The sequence below is a fragment of the Cyanistes caeruleus genome, chromosome 9 (genome assembly GCF_971803275.1).
Source record: "Cyanistes caeruleus chromosome 9, bCyaCae1.hap1.1, whole genome shotgun sequence".
NCBI lineage: Eukaryota > Metazoa > Chordata > Aves > Passeriformes > Paridae > Cyanistes > Cyanistes caeruleus.
The window spans coordinates 6,428,617-6,447,653 of NC_141709.1; the positions used below are offsets into that span (position 1 = coordinate 6,428,617).

The 19,037-nt window shown below is 44.1% G+C and overlaps 1 long non-coding RNA gene across 1 annotated transcript; it reads right to left on the reverse strand.

Annotated features, from left to right (window-relative positions):
- Window positions 1-207: 207 nt before the first annotated feature.
- LOC147651472 (uncharacterized) lies at window positions 208-8,153 on the reverse strand. Its single transcript, XR_015273783.1, has 3 exons — window positions 7,940-8,153; window positions 7,660-7,794; window positions 208-2,517 (listed from the first exon to the last, which is right to left on the reverse strand). It is a non-coding gene; the product is annotated as an uncharacterized LOC147651472 (long non-coding RNA).
- Window positions 8,154-19,037: the final 10,884 nt, after the last annotated feature.

Genomic DNA, 19,037 nt, shown 5'->3' on the forward strand with positions numbered 1-19,037 from the left:
CCAAACCCTGTCCAGCCTGGCCTCCTGCACTGAGGACATTACAGGAGGTTCCTCTGCTGTGCTGCTGCCCAGACCGTGCCTTCCTCAGGCTGCCTTTGCTCCTCACAGTCAGGGACCAAGTGAATCTGGTCTGCACTTGGACCTTAACCTCTTCAGGGCTTGATAACAGAGCTGAACCACTGTTAAGAAACTGCAAGTTGATGCCAATTACTTTCTCAGATATTTACTGTGCTAGAGATAACCAGAGGTTATTACCTGAACTTGCTATTTTGATGTTTCTGCAGAAAGATGGTGCAAGTTGAGCAAGATAAAGCATTGTGCATTGCACTGATAATTCAAATTACAATGGTGCATTTTTTTTAACCCACTTCGAATTGCATAATAATGCAGCACAGGCAGGAAGTTTATTCCCTTTTTTTTTTTCCTTTTCAAAATCTTTCTCACTGCATTGCAATGTTTTCAAAACTGTTTTCAAAACTTTAATAGCAACATGTATTTATCAGTTAACCTTGAACTTAATTTTTAATGAATAACAGAAGTCAACAGAATACTGGCTCTTGATAATCTGTAAGAGACATCAAAAAAAAAAGAAAGGTTAGGTAAGGAAGGCACATAAAATCAGGTAATAATCATTAAAGAATTGCGTTATTGCTGTTTACACTATTACTGGGAGCTAAACAGAATTAATATTGCCTTCCAATCCTTTCAAACCTAAGTATTGTGGGGTTTTTCTTAACTTGAGTGAAGGACAAAGATAAGCAAAGTGGAAGAAAGTCAAACTAAGGCCATCGATTTAGGCCAGTATAGAAGAAGGTAATTCAGCTGGAGAGTGAACAGCATGTGCTGGGGGAGGAAGAGGATGTGTCAGTGGAGAAAGGAGAAAAATGCGGAAACATTATCAGGATTGTTTTCTTTATAAACTTGCTGCCACTTCTTGCTTCATTTTCATAATGTAGGTCTGACTGGTTAATCACTGCACACGGTGGTTGCCTGTGGCTTTGTTCCTGTACTTGACTGCATTTTTAATTGTCAAGGGCACCTACAGCAGCGTCCAGGGACCATTTTGGGCTGTTGTTGCAAACCCAGATAAACACAAGTGGAAGTTCCACTTGGAAAAACTCTGTTGCTCATGGAAAGGGAATTTTTAAACTTCACTGTTGACTAATTCTGAGAAATTAGCTCTGAGTTTGCATTCTGCAACATTGCCTACAAGTTACTTATCAAATCAGGGAGCAAGGGACTTGGAACCAAAAGTTCTTAATTAATTTTTACTGGAGAGCTGATATGTAAAGCAAACTTATCAAAGAGCAAAAATACACTTCTTATGCACCCCCTACCCCCCACTCCCCCCTAACCCCTGGGAAACATCTCAAGCGTCCCGGAGGAGCAGTATTTGTGGATGAGCTGTGCGGAGGGAGGGGTGTTCCCTGAGTGGGTGGCAGTCTCTTGCGGGGCAGGATGTTTGCAGAGCCCCTGTGCTGGGCAGTGAGGACACAGCACAACAGCCCCTAATGTCGATGTGTGCATGCTGTGAACTCCCTCTTCTGGATAGCTCGGAGTGCTTGTGCTGGTGGAATTTCCTCCCTGGGCCTGAGCTTGGCAGGGCTGAAGTTACAGTGCTGCTTCTGGATTGTGGTGCCCCAAACAGGACAGGGAGGTGCAGTGAGCAACTGGGGGCTCTGGAAGCTCCTGGGGGTTCTGACACAGCCATGAGCATGTGGTTTGTTATCAGTTGTGTGGAGGTTATGGTAACACAAAGGGCACCTGACCAAGCCTGAGCAGGGACTTTCAGAACTAGCATTTCAGAGCTGACCACATCAAAACTGGAAAACCTGGATTTGACTGCTGTGACCAGCCTCTTCCAGTGCCATGAGTCACACTGCATTAATGGCTTGAATGCCCTACATGCCAGGCATCCAAACCTTTGATCATGAATTGGGCTCTGCAGCTTGGACTCCCCACTACAGAAATCTGATTTTCATTTAGAAAAGCAGCTGTGACCTTGCAGTTAGGTCACCTAAAAAAGATGGGGCACAGCCCTGTTCCCACCTGTGTCCCTGGCTGACCTCAGGCATGTCATCTGCTCTCTCCTTCTGTAAAACAAGGCTGATGACATTTCTGATATCCTGGGAGAAAAATGAAACCACATAAAATCATAGAATCATGGAATGGTTTGGGTTGGAAGTGACTTTAAAGCCCTTCCTATTCCATCCCCTGCCATGGGTAGGGGCACCTTCCCCCATCCCAAGTTGCTCCAAGCCCTGTCCAACCTGGCCTTGGACACTTCCATAGATGGAGCAACATAGTTTGGGTAATTTAATATTTGGCATTACGAGCCTGTAACAGCATTGTCAGACAGAGAAACAAAAATTTCCATATGAAATATTCATTGCATTATTTATTGCACTTGTTAGGGAGGGTTCCTTTCTTTTCTGTGCTGTCCCCCCACCTCTCCAATCTCCACTAAGCAAAAAAAAACCCAACTCTCCATCCTCACTGCTTCTCCCCTGGAACAGACTGATAAAAAATGCCTAATTAATTCCTTAGGGCTAGAGAATATACCCACAAATTTCTTCCCCATTTAAATAGTTTACCCTGTCCACCCCCCCCCCCCCCCCCCCCCAAAACTTTTAGCTTCCTCCATGCTCAGACATCCAGGAATCTTCAGTCTTAAATGAAGAAAACTGAATTTTTGGGTAATCTGTTTGGTCCTTCCCACACCCTTTATGGGTGGGTTACTGCTATATTAAGGCTCATGAATTTCATATGCCCCCAAAACAGCAAACCTATTGGTGGCACTCTAATTTTAGTGTAATTAAATCCTCAGTATCCTATTGGAGCCATGGAATTTCATTGCTAAGCATTGTGTTGCTGACAGAAGAGAATGGCTCAATTTGAAGCCCATGAGATTTACAGGAATAAAGTAAAGCTTTGCTCTAGGTTTTCAAAAGCCCAAACTCTGCCTGTGCATCCATTACACATGACAGAATGATTATACTACCAAAAAAAATTAGATATCCAATCTTTTGTATTTTGGCTGCAGGCAGTTCAGCACTGTCTGGTTGAGTGCACGTTGTGTGTTCTTTCTTTGGATACACAAAGAACTCTAGATTGGGGATGAAAGAGGCAAGGGGCTGGAATCACATCAGGCTGTTTTTTCTCTGTGTTTGAACAATGCAAGAACAGGCTCTGCACACACAGGAATCTCTGGGGATCATCAGTTGCTGTAGGCAAACTCAGTCGCCCATTGTTCTGATGCAAAATTAGAAATATTGGTTCATACTGTGTTGAAAGGTTTCTGTGCATCCTGAAAAAATGATGGAATCCTCTAACACATGGGCTTGTTTTTTATTGGGGTATATATATCCATCATCTGCAGCTGGGTGTCAGGCCTAGCTAAACCCATACAGTTTCCCAGGTCAAGAAATCCATGATTTGGTGAGGGTTATGTGGGTGAAATCGAACTGCTGCTCAACCTACTGCTGATTCATTTACCTGCAATGTTTCTGTACAAGGAGATAAAGCATTCAGTATTTTTAACATGATAAGGACGTCTACAAGCAGTGAAAGCACCAGGCTCTGAAGAATCAACTAAATGTTTCTATCCAGACCATTGCACCTATACTGGTGTTTGCAATGCTTCATATTCCACAGATAAAACTGATACAGTGGAAGGTGCCTGAGTGACAGATCTTGGGGTCCCGCAGATCAGCTGATGTGTCTAGAAAGATTTGTGATAAAATCATGTACTATGGACTAGCAAGTCTCACGTATTTTGTATTTTTGTATTATGCACTAGCAAGTCTGCATCCAGGTAAATACCATATTCCAGAGTGCTGGAGGATCATTTTCTTGGTTTGTTTGTTCTTTCAGCTGGTCTTACTGATGCATAACTCACTGTTCAGCCAGCTGTTCAGGTCACACTGCAGGCAATCCTCTGGTTGTACAAGGCTTCAGCTCCTCATTCGCAAAGCTCTTCTTCCCCGGCCACTTCCCTCTGTCACATACGCCCCAGCCTTGCACACAAGAGGTATGTGACATGGTACAGGAGGTGCACACCTGTATCCTTGTCCCCAGCAAAGCTCATTCCCAGGCTTCACGTTCCCAAACAGACTTACAGAGGTCTGCAGGACTTTCTGACCTTTATTTCCCCTAGCTACTCCTACACAAGTGCATATAGGTGTCTTGCACCAGTGGTAGGACAAGGACAAAGTGTTAAATGTGCCAGCCTTGAAAGGGCTTGGAATCTTTTCCAACAGAGAGCTGGATTTGTTTCAGATTTACCACTTTAACTTTCTGTCTTGGTTTGAAAAGACAGGTGTCTGCTAAGGAAGGCATAAACTTCCCTTGAAATGGAAAAATATAAACCCAAGCCCCCGCCCCTGAATTATTATAATCTTGAAATCAGGGAGCTCTCAGGCAAAGATATGGGAATAGGAATAACAGTTCTTTACTAGGAAAATGAAAATAATTATGCAGTAGTACAAAACCCCCCCCAAACTGGCAAAGTCAGAATTCAACCTGACACCCTGTTGGTCAGGGTGTTGGTAGCAGTCTGATTAAATGGTGGCTACAGTCCTCCTGGAGTGACAGATGTGGTTCTGTTGAAGCAATGATCCTGTAGAAGGATGTAATTTTCCTCCAAAGGTCCAGTGGTGGTGTAGCTGGGTCCAGTCTTCCTCTGTGAATCCAGTAGAGGAAGGCTGACTGTGGTGTTCCAAGTCTGATTATATCCAGGTAGGAATGCTTGGCTCTGCCCCCTTCGTGGAGCATCTCACAATGGGGTGATGATATTTTATCAGTCATGCAGTGAGACCCAATGGCCCATTAACAGAATAACATCCTCCCTGGAGGGAGGATGGGTTGTGGACGAGATAAAGAATACTGCAACACCAGGTTATTACCATTAACAGATGGGAACAGAATACATACTTTTGATTACATCTTGCATTGCAACCCAGGACACTTGCTTATGGTGTTGCCTGTTATTAAACTGTTTTGAAGTACAAAATGGTTGCTCCTGAGATGGATTTACTGTGTGCACAGGTAATACAATTACCAATTACAAGGGAAGGAGAAGAACAGCCACAGCTCTTGTCAGTCAAATGTGAGGTCTGTGATACCAATCACACAGGACGTGGTCATGGCTGCACACATCATATACACTGGGCTTTCTCCCTTGTCTACCCTGTGACTTGAAATTAATTGTTTCTCCCCTTTTTGCTCACCCCCAAGGATTTCTGTTTTCTTCACTCATCTCTGCCCATGGCTTTACCCCCCCTTCCTGAGGACAAGGCAGCTTTGAGCCAAACTGACACTCATGCAAGGAAAGGCTGGTATGAATGTGAAACTCTGTTCTGGATACAGCCTTTCTCCAGTGAAACTAGCTGCAGGTTTTCTCCTGACAGCTACAGGACCATGTCTAGAGCTCTTCAGGCTCTCAGCACCTGATTTTTGTGGTTTGCAGAACTCAGCTTGAAAAAGAGGGAGCTCCCTGCTCCCTAACAGAGAGAGGAGCAGTGAGTTTCATCACCCTCAGCTGCCTGAGCACTCAAGTGACCTCTTCTAACATCTGAACAGCTGTGAGAGGAAAAACAAAGCCCTCTTGCTGAAGAAGGAGGAGGAAGTTCAGGCTGTTTATGTGTAGTTATGGTTTCCTCTGTTTTTTCCTTTTGTGTTGTGCCTGTTGAGTCTTTTTTTTAAGTTGCAGAAAGCAGTCTTTGCAGGGCTGGCAATAATATTCACTGAATATGCTGGAAAATACTGATATTTGTTTTCTCAGGATTCAGGCTGTGCTTGCATGTTTCTGAAATCTGGGCTTCTATAATGGGTCAGTGAGAGGCTCAAGGCTTATTCTAGAATACAAATAGAATAGAATTGTACAGGATAGAAAATGTTTTGGTTGCTTGAGTGGATAATTTCCAGTCAAAGCCAGTTTCAGATTGAATGAGGTGTTCTCAAGTAGTGAGTAAATTAATTAGGAGAGATGGAGTATACTCTTACATGGACAGCACTTTTCTTTTGTCTCTGCTGGGCCCATTTTCAGATGATTTTCTCTCTTGGCATACTCTTTATTGGACTTGTGTGGCTCTGGTCAAAGGCCTCTCCTCCCACTTCTCTCTCTAGTTCATGTCATACTTAGTTTCTTATTTCCAGCTACTTTGTGGCTCTGTATCTCCAAGTGACACATAGAATACCTAAACATCAATGCTGGTAATACATCTAGTGATTTTCTGGGTTCCTTTTCAGTGGAGGGAGATCAGGGGTTTCTTTCTGGACTTTTCAAGCAAAGCTCAAGCACAGTCAGAGCCTCACCTTCAATTACCTTACTAGATCTGTTCTCTCTAAAGTTGCTGGTCATGCCTCTCCTTGAGTCAGCAGCACTGTTACTTGTTTTCACTGCCAGCCATGTGAGGGAGCTAATCTGTCTGGAAAACTATTGTTTTTCTCTGGTAGTTGACAAGTGGATCTACTGACTTGGGCCTGCTCTGTGGGCAAGAATTGGCATAAGTGGGTACATGCCTTTTTTTTCAGCCCAGAATTAGAAAGTGGCTTAAGCCGTTTATAATTATCATACCCATTCTCACTTTCATTCTTTTAAAAGGATGACCATAGAAAAATGTCTTGTTGCAAGTGCAAGCACCAGTTCCCTGCATGGAGGAGAAGGACTTCTGCAGCCAATTGCTGATGGTTAATAAGAGCTAGGTGCTGTCAACATCAGCTTAAGTCCTGTATTTTATGTTCTTATTTTCAAACTCAGGTCTTCAACTATGTGGCTACAGCTACAGCCACATAGTGTGGTTTTTGGTGTGGTTTGGGGTTATTTGTTGTTTTTTTTTAATGAAAGTAGAGATTCTGTGTTCAAAAAGCTGGGAACAAGTGAAAATCAAGAAAGTCTGCAGCAGCTGGAAGGTGTAATAAGACTGGGGTGTTGTAATACTGTCTGTAGCATATGAGGGCGAGGGTATTGAGACACTCAGGGGGAAGAGACAGACTTGATCTTGCTGAGAGCAAAAGACAGAGGCCTGGTGTGTGGTGCAGCCAGCACTGCTGAGCAGCCCTGCCAGGGTAAAAACCTCTGCTCTGTAGCTCTTTGTATTCTGGTTGTAGAAAGGATGTTACACAAAGAGCTCAGCACTCAGGTGAAAAATGAATACGTGTACAAAATAGTAACTGCAAAACTGCTGTCTGTAGGTAATACAGAAACCCTTGGGAGATGTTCTTGGGTACTACATCCCCAGTCCTTCTTTGGAGATATTCCCTCTGTTCTGCCACTGTCTCCTGAGCCAGGGGCTGAGTAAGGATACCTTGAGGCACAGCTTTGAGCTGTTGAGTGTTGGCATGATGTCAGTGGGGGGGCATGCAGGACAAGTTTGCAAACTTGGTTTTCAGGTGACCTAAAGCCATTCTCCACTCATCTATGAAATAATCTGTCTCTTAAGTTATTTGTTTGGATATCAGTTAAGGTAAGTAGGATCCCAGTGGTATAATTCTCTCCTTTCAGTGACTGTTGGAGTTTGAGATTCTTCCTTTTGTTTTTTTCTCTTAGGGAATTTTCCCCCATATGTTGCTAGAAGATGATAAGGACCACGTACTTAAGAGAGAGAAAAAAAAGTTGCCCAACTTAGAGGAGGAGGAAATCTGCTGCACTTCTCTTACCTGAAGGTTTCCTTTGTGGGGGTGGGACAGAGATACCACGGAATTGGGCTGGGCAGAAAGGAGTTTAGGCAGCTGCTAGCTTGTGCTCTCTTCGCTTGTGGTCTCGGCATTGGAAGGGGAAGGAGGCTGCGGTCACTGTGGGAAGAATTCACCATCACTGTGTGGTTCTGTCTTCTGCTGCCTTCTGCCGTGAACGGAGCTCTGCTCGTAAGAGCAGCTGGTGCACTGGGACCTTATAATGCTGGGATATGTCCAGCTACAGCTGCTGACTTTCTGATACCTCTCATCCACCACCCTGGGATCTGCTCATTCCTGCCGTTCCTTCTTGCTGCTTCCAAGGGTCCTGCTGGGGCACAGGGATCAGCTGCCCCAGGGGTTTGTGAAGCAAAGCCTTTGTCCCATCCCTTCCTTGCTCAAGGCGCCATTACCCGTGTGGTCTCCAAGCTCGCACTGCAGCGCCCCCTGCAGCCGCGGGGGAATCATCGCACCCGCCCCGCCCGCCGGGAGCAGCAGCGCCCCTGCCGGCCGTGCCCGGAACTGCACCCAGGGGAATCGCTGGAAGGGCGGGAAGAGACTGCTCATTGGGGTTTCTGCTTTCTTCTTTCTTTTGTTTGTTGTTGCTGCCATTGTTGTTTGTTTGCCTTGTTGTGCACGTACATACCGGTAAAGAACTGTTATTCCTTTTCCTGTATCTTTGCCCAAAAGCCCCTCATAAAAGTTATAATTCGGGGTGGGGGTGGCGGTGTGTCATGGTCTCCATTCCAAGGGAGGTTCCTGCCTTCCTTGGCAGACACCTGTCTTTCAAACCAAGACAGTGACCTAATAACAAATTATGAGATTTTTTTGAGATCACTCAAAAGGATTTTATTAGCCCAGTGCTCATAATAAAACCTTTTAATAGAAATGGAAGGAGGCAGGCTAAGACAGCTGCCCCAGAGTCCCTGAGCTCAGTGTCCCTCAAGATTACATCTGCAGTGTTAATAAAATCACAGAATCAAAGAGTGCTTTGCACTGTAAGGAACCCTAAAGATCATCTCATTCCAACCCCCTGCCGTGGGCAGGGACATCCTCCACCAGAGAGATGTATGTTTCCTGCCCAGGGTAAATGAGCCCCATTTTTCATGTTTTAGGGTATGGTTTTCTTGAGATGGATACCTGGATATGTACTTTTGGAAGGTCTGGGCTCTTTAGTGCATCTTCTCATGACAATGTGTATCTCTTTAGGATAGGATATCTCTTTAGGCTTAGGAGAGAATTGAAACCAGGATTCACCCTGTTTTGGTTTTGTGCTTGTAGTGTCTTCCCAGGGAGTTTTGGGCAGATGTTTACCACAGACTGTGGAGTTAAAACACAGCCCTATATCTCTGCATATAAAGCCAGTTACCTGGAGCATTATTGTACTCTTGAAAATTCATCTACAGGCTCTGAGGACTATTTCTATAGCATTGATTCTCCTCCTTGTATTACACGTACATGCTCTCAAACAGCCATCTGCCTTTGGTCTAGGAGCTCCAAATTAATCTCTGATCTTTTTGAGGGGTGAAGTGCATATGGAGAGTTGTGGAATTTGTGTTGGTGTAAGCCAGGGATGAGAGCACTGGCAGGAGTAAGTCTGTAACTCTTAAAGCTGCAATGGCCAGACTGTTATTTTTCCCTGAGGATAATCTGAAAGAAAATAAATGTTTATGCTAGCTTTGGAATGTTTCAGTCTGGTCCTAAACCACTGACCTCCTAAAAACAAAACAGAAATATGCCAACACCTCCCTGAAAAAGACCATCCCCCAGGCATGTGCTAATACCAGCCCGTTTGCCTGAATATGCACAAATAATAAATAAAAAGAGCCACATGTCTGGTTGAATCATAGCACAATTAGGAACCTTGAATGAAGGCTTTCAGATGCTGCCTTTTCAATTTATGATTTGCACATTCCTGTTCCTACACTTTATGAGGACTAAATGAGAGTTTGAGGGCTGTCACATATCCTGCTGACAATAATATTTGGATATCCTTACTTTTAAGAGTTCTATTTTGAGTAATTGTTTAAATAGTGAAAGAGAGGAATTTCATGCCTTCTTGTTGAATCAGCAAAGCCTTGAAATCTTCTGTTGCTTTTCCCTTCAGTTGTTTATAGCTTGGGTTTTCTCCTCCCCAACACTTCAATCCTGTAAATCCAGCTAAGAGTCATGCAAGACAGAAGAATTCATGATTGTATGCATTATGAAAGCCCCTGAACTCAAAGGTTTAGACTTGCACTGCCTGTGTCACTTTGTTGCTTCCTCTGGCTCCTTTAGCCTCAGTTCTCTCTCCAGCCTGGCCCAAAAGGTTTCCTCTTTCCCTCTGTTCTGAAGGCAGAAGCTGCAGCTCCTAGCAGCTTCTCCTGCAAATCTCCTTGTTTTAAGTAACAAACAGCCATGGATTCTGCTCTGCCCTAGCAGAGTCGGGTTAACAGGGGGTAGAGAAAATACTAATTGGAATATTGGCATGTTAATTGCAGTATTGACAGCTTCAACATATTGCAAAGGAATAGGTTTACAGTGCAAATGGAGAGGTTGCTCTTAATCCTGGTCCTATGGAACTGAGACTGTCTGCTGTCTACGGCACGTGGTGGCTGCCAGTGTGCTGAGGAAGGGCTTTGGATTGGATGTCTTCCTCCTGATGGCTGCTGATGTCAAACCAAAGAATATGGAATATAACACAGTCATCAGAACTCCCCACAGAAAACTATCACTGGAAAAGCACTTCATGGTTTTGGGCAGCAGCAGGATTGCTGTGGCCTTGCTGGGTTATTTTGCTGCTGCAGTGGGAGGAAAGGAGTGGAGTGTGTAGGGCAGGATCTGCCTCTGCTCTAAAAACTATTCCTGGCAGCAGGATCTACAGTCCAGATCTAAGTATTTCCTTTTGGTTTTCCATACCACCTCCCTCTTCCCATCTTATGGCAGAAACAGAGCCATTCTTCAGCCACTGAATACCAAAGTCCAGTTTCCTATTAAGCCTCTGTGGTGGAAAAAAAGCTTCCAGGAAAGGGAGCGCAAAGAAGCCCTATCAGGAACTGAGGCAAATCTGATAGTCTGGTTCCAAGGCCTGGAGGGATGGGCATCGAACAGATCTCTGCTCCTGGAGATCAAAAGTCAGCCCTTCAGCCCGGGCTGGATTTGCATGTGCAAATTATTCACTAGCACTTTATTTTGCATATTCTCACATGGTACTTCTAACAGAACCCAGAGTGGCTCCTCTGTGGGTGTAAGAGCTTTGTTTGTGTCTGATCTCTTGGTACCTGCAAATAGAAATTTAGTTCCAGATTTTGTGTTTCCTTGGTTATTCACAGCATTGTTCCCTAACCCAGTGTTTAACATACTTTCAAGGTGATACAGCAATAGGCAAATATTTTACCTCTATCCACTAAACTACTAATTTAGAAGTAGAAAAACACCAGCTTCTGAGGTTAAGTCACTGCAATTTTCCATCTGTTTATCAATGATAATTGCAGGACACATAAAGCTTGATTGGCAGGGGCAAAAAAGCTGCTCATTCCATTTCTTATTTATCAGAAATTAAAAACCAGCTTACATTTGCGTATGACATTTGTGATGGCACAACTCTGGGGCAGCACCAAGCTCCAAGTCCCCCAGGTGGCACAGAGCCTTCTCAAGGAGCTCTGGTAATGCAGCTGCTGGAATCCTCACCTTGCAATAGTTGTGCCCCAGACTAGCTGTACAGCTATTCACATACTCCTACAGATGGGTCTTTTTTCTTGTTTTAAAATGCATGTACATCTCCATTTAAATAGGACAGAGCCCAAGTGTCCCCCCAGCAATGTTTGGGAAACCGCATTTACTGAGTTACAAACTTTGGGTTTAAGGATGAGATGGCTTGTATGTAATTTAGATACCTAAAGATTGTTACTTTGCTTAAGGAAGGGAAACAGCTCTTCACAGAGGCCACCAGGAACTTGCTCAACACCCCAGTTATGCTCCTTTGGAAGTGAGCTGCATTATCCGTATTTCTTACAGCGTTACATCAAATGTGTTGGGATAAGCCCTGCTGTGTTTGTCTCATAGAAGGTATTCCTAAGGGGGTGAGGGAAAGGGGCACTTCCCTCTGCACAAGTGTGTGCCTGGGGCTGTCCCTGAGGGAAAGGGGCATTTCCCACTGCACATTTCACACCCAGGGCTGTGCCTGAGAGGGGCAGTCAAACAGGCTGGCGTGTCAAGTCTGGCATTGTGAGGGAAATAAACAGGCCTTGGGAGGAAATGACTGATGAAACATTTTCTACCCTTTTCCTTCACAGCTTAGCATATCCGAGAGACAGCTTATCCACCAAAGTATGTGGCTGTCCTGACAGACTTTCTCATAACTTGGTCCTTTAGGTTTCTACCAGTCGTGCTGAGACTGCTTGCTCTATCTGTAGCTGATCATAAAAAAAAAAAAAAAAAAAGGAAAAAGAAAACCCCCAAACCAACTAATCAATCAAACAAATAAAAACTTCCCTCAAAACCTAGTTATGAATTTTTTTCCAAGGCAAATGATTTTTCATCATTATGTCTTGAACTCTTCAATACCAGTACAATGATAAAATCAGCTGTGTTAATTGTGTTAAATACTGTGTTGAAATAAGTACTGAGACTTCAGTGAATGGGCATATCAAGAACATATGCACATCTGAATGATTCCAACATCCTGTGACATGCTTTGTCTTCCAGAAGACACTGAAAAAGGAAATTAAACCTGGGTTTTGTGTTACATGAAGGAGTAAATTGTTCATTTAAACACAGAACAGGAGTTACATCTACCTTTCAGGCTGCCTATCATCTGCTTCAATACTATTAACTACTTCAATAATCTTGATCATAGAAACATGGTTCAGAGCTTGTTGTCTACCTGGAGGCTGATGAAAAATGGAGTACCAAAGATATCTGCTCTGCTCAACATCTTTATCAGAGTCCTGGAGAAAGATATGACGAAAAGTCTCATCATGTTTGCAAGCAGCATGAACTGAGAGCAGGACTGCCATGGGAGTCAGCTACAAGGCCTGGAGGGGTGGGGTGAGGTAAAGCTTAGGAAAGTGAGCTCAGGGCAAAGCCCTGCCCCTGGGAAAGCCTGACCCAGCCTGAACCTGCCTGACTGAGGACAGCTCCAGGAAAAGGCCAGGCTGGGGCACCAAGTGAGGGAGCCCTGACAGCACCCTGGGCAGCACCAGCGGGTGCCAGCACATCGGGGGTACCTGCTCTGCTCAACACCCAGGAGATCACATCCCAAATCTGTGCCAGGCTTGGGGCTCCTGGTACAGGAAAGGCTAAACTGAAGGGAGTTCAGTGGAGAACACCAAAGTGCTCGGGGCTGGGGCACTTGCTCTGTCAGAAGTTGAGGAGAGGGAGGTTGCTCAGTCTGCTTTGGGGGGAAGGTCACGGCAGCCTCCATTACCTGTGAGGAAGTTATTGAGAAGCTGGGAGTTTCTCACTGCATTCAGAGTGGGAGCAGAAGTTAAACCTGGGAGGATCAGACTGGATACAAGGATTGACTTTTCATGCACGAGGAAAATCAAACCTTGGAGGTTTGTGCAATCTCCCCTCTTTGACATTTCCAAGACCCGCCTGGTTGGACCTCAGAGCAGACCCTGAATGGAAGCCTGGACCAGAGATGTCCTGAGATCTCTTACAACCTGAATGATCCTATGAAAATTACAAACTGGAAGGATCTCTGGAGGTCATCAGGAGATATTAACTAAAGTTCAGCTGAGTTCTTAGTATCTGCAAGCATCCACAACTTCTCAGGTGACTTTTGCCACTATATTATATGAGAGTATGTCACTCTCAAGAGTGACAAGTCTCTGCAAGTAATTGGGATTTGATACTTTCTTCATGTCTTTAAACAAAAGTTATGGTAATATATGTCAAGATGGGTCAGTATGGATAGGTGGAGTGGTAGCATCAATATAGGTAACGTAGTACAAAACTGCAAGATACTCTTAAGAATTGAAATAAGATTTAAAAATTTGCATATTTTTATAGTGTCTTTGATCTGATAAATTGTCTGTCTCTCACATGTTATCATAGTACATGTGAGAGGTACCTTGTCTTGTTTTCTCTCTTTTTTTCCTGCTATCCCATGGTTAAAGCAGTCACAGGATTAATTAATGGTGGATCTGCAGCTCAGGGAGCAGCCAGGAGTGAGGAGAATGCAAGGCTCGAGTGGTGCAGCTGCAGTGCTGGCACTTGAACTGTGTTGGAACTGATACACATTTATTTGGGATGGAGGAGTGTAGATTGCTTCTGACAATGGTACACCACTTCAGGACACTGGCTCCGAGTGTCAGCGGTGTTTGGCTGTGCTTCAAAAGTATTTTTACCTTGGAAGTGGTAATGTTGCAGTTCCCACTCTGCATTACATTTAACGTTTCTCTCCTATGGCTGATACATAGCTTAACAAATCATTATGTGGTATCTGGGGAAAAGCAGGTCAGTGGAATTGCAGAGATTGAGGATCATTTCCATAATCTTCATTAATCCTTTCCTTTGAAGTACAAATATTCCAAATGGCAGTAAATGTCCTTACAGCATTTTGGCACCAGCAACCAGCCTGGGGTGTCTTCACATTCATTGCTGCATAGGAATAGATAGAGGTGAATAATCTGGAGCAGTGGGTTACAGTTCCACAGGGACAACTAATAAAAAAGCAAAACAATGCCTTTTCATGAGAGCCTGTTAGGACCCTGTTGGGAATTTTTTTATAAATAGTGCCTTATTTCTCTCAATCATCTCTACAAAAATATAAAATCCTGACTGGTGAGAACTATAAATGATTATGATAAATATAGAGGCCCTGAAGGCTGAAGCCCCTCTGCTCCAAAGCCAGTCTGGGAGAGCTGGAGCTGTTTACCCGGAGAAGACTCCAGGGAGACCTCAGAGCCCCTTCCAGTGTCTAAAAGAGGTCCAAGAGAGCTGGAGAGGGACTGTGGACAATGGCCTGGAGGGACAGGGAATGGCTTCCCACTGCCAGAGCACAGGGTCAGATGGGATCTTGGGAAGGAATCCCTGTGAGGGATGTGAGGCCCTGGCCCTAGAGAAGCTGTGGCTACCCCTTAATTTCTGGAAGTGTCCAAGGCCAGTTTGGACAGGGCTTAGAGCAATCTGGGATAGTGGAAGTTGTCTCTGCCGATGGCAGGAGTTGAAATAAGATGGGCTTTCAGGTCTTTTCCAACCCAAGCCAGTCTGGGATTCTATGATAAATGCTGTTTCTTTCTAGGACTGGGCATACTCAGTAATTAGGGTTATTTAGGGTGGTCACTTCTCTGTGGGATGCAAGAGGTGCTGTGTTGTGATGGACAGTTGTGCATGTTTTGAATAACTGTGAGAACCCTAGCAGGAGGAAGGGGAGCACCAGCCCTTTGGCAATTGCTGTCTGTGTTCACAATTTTGCAGCAGTGCTGCCTGCCAGGAAAAGCAAGCAAGGTGTGAAGGGAGGGTGATATCCTCTGGGGGACCAATTACTGTAATTGGCGAATAACAGCCAAAGGTTTGGTCAGCCAGGCCCTTCTGGAGGTGTGATGAGGCAACTCTGCTCATGGCTTTTAGCTCCTTAAAGGCATTAACTGGCAGGAGGTGTTCCAGATTGAGCAATTTTGATTCAGGTTGGACAGTTTACACCTGTAAACAATACCTGGGAGATGCAAAAGGCCTACAAAAGGCCAGGGAATAGGGGGGAATAAGTTGATGGGGTGCTGTGTCTATAGGTGGTGGTGCATCAGTGTTAGGAGTTGCAGCTTGGAAGATGGAAGGGAAGAGCAGCTTCTCAGACAGTGTGTGAATCTCTTGCTAACAGAGTTAGCCTGAGGGAGACTGGAGTTTTTGTCTGTCTAGACTTTTGCCCACTAAAGATAATACCCAAGTCTACGGAAATTGGCTGTTGAGACTCAATGGAGATTCAGGTGTTTTTTTTCCTTTTATTTAAAAAGCTGGAGACAGTGAATTTTCCTTCTGTTACTGCAAATCAGAATCAATAATTAATTGGGGGTTGGAACTAGATTATGCCCAAGGTCCCCTTTTCATCCAGAGCATCCCAACATTCTATGAATTAGTCCATTTGTGTGTAACTCCAACTGGATTCTCAGGCTGCCTGCAGAAATCCTTAAGCCAGGTGTGTTTACCAACCAGCTCTGAAAATACCTGTCCTTTTTGTTCTCTTGAGTAATTTAACCAAACTAACAGGTTTTTGCCCATTGCAGCCTGACAGAGTTTTTAAATGCACTATGCTGAGCAGATTTCACAATGAAGATGTTACAAAACAAGTAGAGAAAGACCAGTTAAATGCAAGGCCTCCTTTCTTTTGGCTGATTGATATTGTTGACATTTAAGACTCACCTTTGCTGGAGCACTCAAACAATAATTTAAATTAACTAAAAATGTGATTTTAACATGTATTAGTCAAACTGTATTAAGCCTCTGGGTGGTTAATCGTAATCAGAATTAACCTGGCCTTAATTTGATATAGCTGATTTGATTTCCAAGGTCAAATTAAAGTTACTTGACTCCTGAATTTCTACAAGGAGGGGCTCAAAATGTTTTCTCCCATCTTGAAGATTCTTCTTTCCTAGGACAGTGAATAATGACCACTATTCTTACTCTGAAGATATTTGTAGTCTCTTGTGCTGGTTTTTGCCAGGGCAGAGTTAATTTTCTTTGCAGTGGCTGGTATGGGGCTGTGTTTTGGACAACTCTGATTTATTTCTCCTGAGCCACTTGGCAGTGTCTCCAGCATTCCTTGGTTCACAGCTTCCGACAAACACGATCTAATTAACACTGCTGCGCTTGGGACAAACAGCCTTATCAGGGCTGTCCTCAAGGTGCAGGATGCGCTCAAGGTACTGCTGACGGGTGAACCTTGCAACTTGCACATTCCCAAAGAGTTTGGATAATCATCACAAGGTCTGGATGTTTATCTGAACCGTGTTCAAGCCATTCCAGCCCCCTTGGGTCTGCAGATTTAGGTTAGAAATCTTTGACGTAAGACTCCTGGTATTTCCTGCTCCTGACAGGGCCAGATATACTCAAGTGTCCCTTTGAGGTGACATTTGTCTCCTGTTTTCTCTACTGCTGTGGGGTTATCAGGTCAGCCATTCTTGGATTCGGGTGCAGGAAGAGACTTAAACATGTTCTTGGTCTCAAGTATAAAGCAAAACAACAAAGACTAGAAATGGGCTTTAAAGGATGAGAGGGACAATGGGAAAATTTATAAGAGTCAGCAAGGGATTGTGATAGCAGGAGTGCAGGGGCCACTGTGGGAGGACAGACATCTGCAGATCATGAGCCTTTGACTGCTTTCTGGGACAAAAAGGAAGATGCATATGAAAGATAAGATAAATGAAAAGATGAATTAACATAAATGAACAGGAGAAAGCGCCTTCATATCCAATTTAGGGTTACATTAAGCTTTTCCAAGACAGAAGGAATACAAATAATGTACACAGAGGAGTGGAAATGATGAAAAAATCAATCCAGCTGTTTTGAAGAACAGGAGGGAAGAAATCCCAGATTACAGCACAAAACACAGGAGCTCTTAGCTGCTTATTACCCTCTTTTTCATCTCAAAGAGCTTGTCACTTAATCAGGCCTCAGTATTCGGGCTTGGAGGCACTGGGAATATATTTTATGCAATTTCTGAAATCACAGACCTAAAGCTTAGGGCAGGATTTATGTAGGAATCACCCTAGGATGAAACTGCTGAAGAGCCACAAGGTCAAGCATGTCTAATCATCCCCCAAGGATTTAGAAAGCGACTTGAGTGAGGACACTGGCAGGAATTCCTAGAGCAACCATCCTGCCTGAGGCTTGGGGAAAGAAAGATGCAGTTGTAGGGAAAAATATTAATCTCAGCCCAACTGACAGCAACAAGGAAAGACACTTCCTTTGTAAATCTAATAAAAATGTTAAAAAACAAGTTAACTGTTGTAGAAGCAGCTGAAATTTGCCTTTGAACTAGAACAGCTTTTATGTAAAGGCAACTTAAATCTTCTCTGTGATAAAGTAAATAACTTTCAACCAAATAGATATTATTTTAATCTAGTCCTTGAAGTTAAAAAGTTAACTTTCTCTGTGATTTCCCCATTTCTGACAGCCCCTGGCTGTGTTTTTACTGTCCTAGCAGCTTCTGGCAGACTGCATGTCTCTCACATTCACTACAAAGTAAACAGGATTTTTTTCCAAGGGTAGCTGGCTGGTCTCCAGTGGAAGAATGCAAGTTATTCATAAGTTCTGGTAGGCTCATTTCTGCTTAATATGGTCTGTTTTCATTGTAGATTTTATGAGAAAAAAGAAAAAACAAAAACCAAACAAAGAGACAGAAAACCCAAAACATAACAAAAACAAACAAACAAACAAAAACAAACCAAGAAAAAAACTGAATTTTTTTTAATCCCCTGGGATTGTTATCCTCAAATGTATGGGAAATGGCATCTACCCCAAGCCCCAGCACAGAATTGTGTTGCTGTTTGTCCTGATAACATTCACCTTTTCCCACCTTGAGGCCCAACAGGCTGACAGAAGGTTCCCAAGATGCAGATAGCACATGCTGTGCTATTTTGAGGACAGAATTGCTGCTGCAGACAGAGATCCATCACTGTTCTGGTGAAGGGCTACAGGAGTGTGGACAGCATGGGCCACCCTGCACACCCTCCTTCCCAGGCACAGGCAGCAGCAGCAGGAAGAGGCTTCCTTCTGCCTCGATAAACTTGGTAGGAAAGAGAGAAAAGGCCTTGAGAGGTTCAGGTAGGTTCAGTACTGAGGAGACACAGCAAGGCCATGTGAATTTTGCTCAGTGCCATGGCACTGGCGGGTCCCAGGTGCCCATCCAGCAGAACTGGGATTCTGGAAAATCCCAAGCTTTCCCTGCTCTTGCCTGGGCTGGTCTCTGGGTTTCCTTTGTGTTTCTTTCAGCTGGAGCTGGGACCTGTGGGTGTACATGGGATCACTCCTGTCTAAGGAGAGAGCTGGGGGCCTGTGCCCGCAGGGGAAAGGCTAGGAAGCTGGTGGGGAGGTTGTCATAAGGACAAAAGGATATGAATTGTCCAAGCATAAGCTGGAAACTGCATGGAGGCTTCCAAGCAGTTATGATGTTCTTAGAAGATTTCCTGGGAGGAGGAGGAGGGAACTTGGTACATTAAGAAAGGGATTATATAATAATGATACAAAAACACTGATTCTGCCAACTGGAGAGTGAATTTGATGAACAGGGAGGTCCATTTCCAGCTTAATTTCTTCTTAATCCCCTTCTGTAGTTGCATGAGCACAGCTATGGAAGTAGAGTATAACTGAAGAGCAGTGCTTCACTGACTCTGTGAAATGGGTGGCTTGTTAAGCCAAGTGAAAGTGTTATCGTGCCTCTA